We start from the raw sequence: 7,683 nt of genomic DNA on the forward strand, positions 1-7,683 counted from the left end.
GGCTCCTTCAGGCTCCTGGCTGCAGCCCCGCTGCCCAGGCTGCTCTTCAAGCTGCCACTCCTGCAACTCTCTCTCTCTCTCTCTCTCTCTCTCTCTCTCTCTCTCTCTCTCTCTCTCTCTCTCTCTCTCTCTCTCTCTCTCTCTCTCTCTCTCTCTCTCCCTCTCTGTCTATGAGATGCTACAGTCACATATGAATTGCGTCTCTCGATTTCTCTCTAGCTCTCTCTCATCACACACACATTAGAGACACACACGCATATACATGGGAAGGAACGCCCTGCAACAAGTCCCCCGGTGCAAAGCATATATTGACCCTACAATCCATCTCTATTGATTAGACCATCAATGTGGCCGCCTAATACATGCATAAGGAGCTCTATACCTGTGAGTAAATATGAGATGGGAGTCTTTAGAGGTCACCTTTACTGTAGCAGGTCAGAGGCTTTTCATTTGAGAAGATGGAGAGGTGGAAATCTCGGATGGTTTCATGCATGGATTTTGGGTATAAGAATACCTCAAAGCTCGGGAGGTGGAGCTGATCGCCTTTTAATGTTTTAAAACTGATAATGAATGAAAGTGGGAACATGCTGTCACAAGTGCGCCTGTGCGAGAGAGACAGACAGGCCGCTGCTTTGTTTCCTTCTCTCAACACATTTACTTTGGCTTCCAGAAGGGGTCGCCATGATGTAATAACAGAGTGCGCCCAAGGGTGGGGGGAGAATCCCCATGGCTGCCTTCTGCACAGTCTCTCTCCCGATTCAGTTTCTTTATTGGCATGACTGTTTATCAGTGCAGTGACGACATGTAAAAATGCAACACCCAACGAACAACACTTTATGTGTGTGTGTGTGTGTGTGTGTGTGTGTGTGTGTGTGTGTGTGTGTGTGTGTGTGTGTGTATGTGTGTGTGTGTGTGTGTGTGTGTGTATAAATAAATATAAATAAATGTGTGTGTGTGTGTGTGTGTGTGTGCGTGTGTGTGTGTGTGTGTGTGTGTGTGTGTGTGTGTGTGTGTGTGTGTGTGTGTGTGTGTGTGTGTGTGTGTGTGTGTGCGTGCGTGCGTGCGTGCGTGCTAATAAAGAGCTGAATAATTTGGTTTGAAAAAGTGCACGCGAGAAATACTAATCATCAATAGGGACCTCCATATTTTCTCCCTCCCTCTCGCTCTGTCGCTCTCTCAAATTCTCTGTCCGCCTCTCTCTCTCTCTCTCGCTCTCTCTCTCTCTCTCTCTCTCTCTCTCGCTCTCTCTCTCTCTCCCCCCTTCTGTTATTTCCTACAGTTCTTGTGAAATGTCTCACTTTGCTGCCCTCGGCTCCCCGCAAGATATTTCGGTAACACTTCATAATACTGTAACACAAAAAATGGGTAGTTACTGAGGAACGAGTAAGGAACGAACCATTAGTTCATGAATAGTTAATGATTAGTTAATGAGTAGTTGATAGGTAGTTCCTTAATGGTAGTTACTTAAGAACTGACCATTAGTTACCATGTTAACGAACCAGTAAGTAATGATTACTTCCCTAATTTTTTTTTTTTTTAATATTTCACTAGTTCTTGGCTCAAACACTTAGTAAAAAAAACACTTTTTTTGGTAGGGTTTACATATCGCACTTCCGGTGGGCGTGGCCTAACCAAAGTAGGCTAGAACTGTAGCCACGCCCCCAAGGAGTTCGAATGTAAAAAATAGGCTCCGCCCCCTTTCCCTGGCTTCCGGCGGGGGTGGGTGGAGCCAAAAAAGGTAACTCCGCCCCTGAAGGTCGTAGAGCCTCGGGGGCGTGGTTTTAGTGGGGTACCTCGATCTCCTAAGTGGGGTAGGGTACTTTAGTAAAGTGGGAGGAGCTACACTTTTTTAATTTGCATACTTGAATAAATTCGTCTTCACTAGTAAAGTAAGCAGGAAGTAATGGTATATTCCTTAGGAACAACTCAGGAAGATGTACTGCTTCACTTGAGGGGGCACAAACATGGGAACTAATGGTAAAGTAAGCAGGAAGTAATGGTGTATTCCTTAGTAACTACTCAGTAAGATGTACTGCTTCACTTGAGGGGGCACAAACATGGGAACTAATGGTAAAGTAAGCAGGAAGTAATGGTGTATCCCTTAGTAACTACTCAGTAAGATGTACTGCTTCACTTGAGGGGGCACAAACATGGGAACTAATGGTAAAGTAAGCAGGAAGTAATGGTGTATCCCTTAGTAACAACTCAGGAAGATGTACTGCTTTACTTGAGGGGGCACAAACATGTTAAGTAATGGTAAAGTAAGCAGGAAGTAATGGTGTATTCCTTAGTAACTACTCAGTAAGATGTACTGCTTCACTTGAGGGGGCACAAACATGGGAACTAATGGTAAAGTAAGCAGGAAGTAATGATGCACTAACATGGTAAGTAATGGTAAGGTAATCATGAAGTAACGATGAGTACTCATGAACAACTGGTAAGTATTTGGTGGAGTCATGCTCACGAACATGGTAACTAATAGTCAGTTCTTAAGGAACTACCTGTTCATGAACTAGTGAAATATTAAAAAAAAAAAATTTAGGGAAGTAATCATTACTTACTGGTTCGTTAACATGGTAACTAATGGTCAGTTCTTTAGTAACTACCATGGGAACTAATGGTCAGTTCTTAAGTAACTACCATTAAGGATCTTTAAGGAACTACCCATTAACTATTAATGAACTAGTGAATGAAAACATATAAAAAAAAAAAAATTAGGGAAGTAATCATTACTTACTGGTTCGTTAACATGGTAACTAATGGTCAGTTCTTAAGTAACTACCATTAAGGAACTACCTATCAACTACTCATTAACTAATCATTAACTATTCATGAACTAATGGTTCGTTCCTTACTCGTTCCTCAGTAACTACCCATTTTTTGTGTTACAGTATTATGAAGTGTTACCGATATTTCTAACCTTTTTTTGTTTCAAATAACTGCAAGAAATTAAGACACAAAATTCAACTTAAGAAATCAACCGATAAATTCGAACGATCATATAGCCTATTTAAGACTTCGGTCGTATAATAATGCGAGATTTATTTGCGGATCTTATGGGTCCTCAAGCTATGAACTGTAATTATTTCAGTGGGAAAACCGGTCAAATGTTGACAACCTTGCACAGCGTTGGGCAAGGCAAGATAATGAGGAAAAAACAGAGACGGTCGGGCCCGAGGCTTGCCTAATTAAATCTTAACTGATGATTGAAATAAAGGCTCAAGTAGGCTACCTCAAGGCAAGCTTCACTAAACTCCGGCTATTTCCCCTTTTATTGCGCCTTATTTATTCTGCACTCACATGCTTCTCCATCAGCCTCACAAATGGCCAGTGCGATGTTTCACTTTCTGTTGCAAAGCCCTGTAGCTGTTATTTCACTAACCTAATTATAACATTTTACATCATTATTTTTAGGAGGGGGTGGGTGGGGGGTCTGTCAGTCATTTTTAAGAAGACAGGCACCGCTGGAGTGTGAAAAAAATCGCCTCTAATTCAAGCACTTGACCAACCGCAAAAACTCCTCAGCATCTCAGCATCATGATTTCCCCTTCCAAGCACTCGTCTTCGTTTTCATATTGCCCCCTAAAACCGGAGCAATCTTTAATTTCTCGCTGTTTTGTTAAGGCCGAGTGGCCTTATAACAACCTGCCAGTGAAATGCAAGTAGCTAATGCTCTGTTGCTGTTAAATATGAGCAAATGCACAAATGCTGTTGAACTTAAAATTAGGTGATTTTGTCTCCTTAAATTATTTAGGTTGGTATAGGCTATTGTATATCTAAAAAAAGAAGAAAAAAAAGAGCCTAAAATAAACATTTTGCGTTTGGGTTTAAGTTTAATTTGTGGCCTATACTAAGTCATAATTGTGTTGATATTTGTATTCCAATAATTTGTGTTTTATTTTGAAGATGCTTGCTTTTGGTCATTTGTCCTTTTTATGAAAAATATACCGGTAAATAAACTATAGGCCTATAGTCTACTGCATAATGGAAAAAGGCTAAAGCGCTAGGTCTCTCTGTGAGGAAGAGCGCTTTTCTCCCTACATTGTGTGTGAGGAAAATCCTACTATCATAAATGATAAATAGATAATGGAGCTGTCTCCTGCAGACACGTTCATCAGCCGTAAATGGGAGCTGGCGCGGAGCACCACGGAGAATTAGGCGAAAGAGTTTGCAACATTCCTGCAGGGGATAAGTTGTTGACAATTAGAGAACACACACACACACACACACACACACACACACACACACACACACACACACACACACACACACACACACACACACACACACACACACACACACACACACACACACACACACACACACACACACACGCGGGGGGGGGGGGGGTCAAAACATCCATTTCCCTGCACACGGACCATCTTATGTAGCACAATGCTATTTTGCTTATTTGCTGTAGCCTATAGCCTATATTTTTTCTTGGCTAAGATAGCATAGCTTTTTTATTATTATTTTTTTTTTTATCCAAGGATTCTCTCGCCAAGGCCTGCATCAGGTGTTGGAGTGAGACATTATAGTGTGTCGTTATTGCCATCAGGATGCCGAGCAAAAAGATATCCTACATTGAATGTTTAGCCTATAAGTAAAACCTTATAATGATGTGATATAAATAAGGTGGTAAACTGTGACCTCCGCTTACTGATCACCACAAGGCACCACCACCACCATTATAAACCAAAATAATCTCTAGACCAATATTTTCAGAAAAGCTTTATTGATGTTTTCACCTGAAAAGGCCTTATGTTGTATCCTAAAATGAATTTAAGGTTATGCATGCCTAAAAGGCGAATAAACTCTATTGCCAAAATAACAAAGGTGGCAAAAGTTTATTTAGGTTCCCTCCACTCGGGGAAGAAAAATAAACCACGCAATACTCGACGTCAAAGAGGGAAAAAAAATAAAAGTAATTACAACAGACAAGTAAAAAAGACACACAATCCCCCAGCAGACACAAGCGAGAGCAACGAGCTGCACTAAAATCACTACCCGAAATCTGCGTCAAAATCAGGTTTTGCTGCTCACTCGACTATCTCTGCAGTGTGCATTTCGCCATGCGCAGATCCGCCCTGCCTGCTCGGTTTTATAAAATAAAACAACAGCGAGTCCTCCTCCCTCCAGAAAGCCCTTTCTTTTCGGCGCTGCTATAATAAACCATTTTCCCTGGGCTTTATTGATCAGTCACTCTGAGCTAATGTAATTATCCTCATCAATAGGGGGACTGCAGGGAGAATCATTATGCGGTTGACATTGATAAATGATCAGCCAAATGCGGCCCTTTTCTCCCAGGGACCCCCGCCTCTGACCCACTCACACAGGCAGGCCTACATAACGTAGTCATAGAAACACCTTATGGCAAGAGGAGAGAAAACTGCTGAAATGTTAAAAAAAAAAAAAAAAAAAAAAAGGAAAAAATGGGGGGCAAACGCGCGTGCGCGTGCGCGCGCACACGCACGCACACACACACACACACACACACACACACACACACACACACACACACACACACACACACACACACACACACAACACACAACCTAAAAACTGTCCCCCAAAGCAAGCCATTTTGGGGAGAGCCAGCTGCAGAGCGAAGGACATGCAGCCCCCTGTGAGCGTCCATTTTTATGACCACTGTCCAAATCAGCATTTTCACTGAAAAAAGGCGAAACTTTTTGTTCAATATTGCCAGCAGATGCGTTCCTATATCTAAAAATACATATTTGCAGGAGGCTCTCTCTCCTCATCCCAGTACCCCACTTTACCAGATGCTCTGCACAAGAAAGCAAGAGCCAATGTTATCATAAGCATTATTAACATGTTGCCTCCGTCACGCGCGCGCGCGCGCGCGCGCGCGCACGCACGCACACACACACACACACACACACACACACACACACACACACACACACACACACACACACACACACACACACACACACACACACACACACACACACACACACACACGCGCGCGTCTTACAAAGTGCATGTGGACTTTTAATATTGTCTTCCTATAGGGGCTCTCTCTGCATTGGGCCAGGGGAATATATTCCTGGTTTTATTCGTGCAGCAGCAGCGCGGACTGGCTTTGACAGGGAGGAGATGGAGGGGAGGAGTTGTTTAGCTCGGCTGGATCATCCATCATCCCTGTCACAGCGAATCGGCAAAAGGAAAGCAGCGGAGGCAATCTACCTTCTGTCTCATCGGGAAAGGGAGGGGGAGGGGGGCGTAAAGAGAAAAGAAGAAAAAAAACTATTAATATTAAAATCCCCTCCATCCCACAATAATCCTCGCGTTTTCTCTCTTTTTCATCTGATAATCTCCGCACAAAACGGGGGCTTCTTCCTTCCGTTTTATCCATACAATAGAGCGATGAAAAAAAGAAGACTTTAGGTTTTAAAACATCAATATAGACTGCGTTGTGACAATTTTTTCGACCTGTTTAAATCACGTAAGCAAGCATATATATATATAGCCTATGTTACTCATATATATATATATATATATATATTATATATATATATATGAGTAACAAAAAAGGTTTATGTGGTTTTTAGGTTTTATACGTGATCTGTGGTCCACATAAACTAATGGTCCACATAAACTAACAATCAGGCCAAATATGTAATTGACAGGGAAATAATGGGATATTATTGTAACCATCAAATATAGGCTACATTTCCATTACAAACTGTTGATCTCAAAGCCACACATCATGGATCAGGCAACATAAGCGTTTCCTGCAATGTATTTTCAGAAATGTAGTGCCAGTGCGTAAAACTCAATGAACCTATAGCCTACTCCATGTAGAAGCTATGTTTTGTGGATTTTTTAGATAAGAAATATAAGCCAACAGTAAAACAAATAAACCTATCTGCAAACGAAATCACGTGCTCGTTAAAAGCTAATCACAATTGCGCATAAAAATAGAATATATATATATATATATATATATGTATATATATATATATATATATGTATATATTTATATATATATTTATATATGTATATATTTATATATATATTTATATATAAAAAAAAAATTGGAATTCGGAAATTTGCAGTTGGTAAATAGTGACAAATACAATGAAGTGCCTGCTTGCTTTGCTGAATAAAGTGACGTTTAGAACAGCTGAGTTTATAAACGGAAAACCCACTCAGGCCTATAGGCTACAGCTCATTAAATGAAGGACAAACAGGCAACACTGTCTACTAAGACTAGTCGAAACAATAAAACATTACACACCTACTTTATTGTTATTATTATTATTATTATTATTATTATTATTATTATTATTATTATTATTATTATCATTATCATTATCATTATCATCATCATCATCATCTATATATTATTTTATTTGATCATTGTAATTGTTGTACCAATTATTATTATGATCCAGACATTAGACTAGGTCGGTGATGATGAGCTTTTATTTGTCTGCACTGAAAAAGAAGAAGAACTGAAGCCAGCACAGTAAAAGCTTAAACTGCAGTGTGAAGGGCAGAGAAGATTTCAGCTGAAGCGATGTGTCATTTCTGGTTTTAGGCTATGACTTGGATGGCCGCGGGCAAACACTGGAAGAGATAGAGAAGAGAGAGCAAGAATCGCCTATCAAAGCCCATCTGTGAAGCCTGGGCGGCGGTACCGGATTGCACCGACAG

Source organism: Poromitra crassiceps (genome assembly GCF_964638095.1).
Source record: "Poromitra crassiceps genome assembly, chromosome: 3".
Classification (NCBI taxonomy): domain Eukaryota; kingdom Metazoa; phylum Chordata; class Actinopteri; order Beryciformes; family Melamphaidae; genus Poromitra; species Poromitra crassiceps.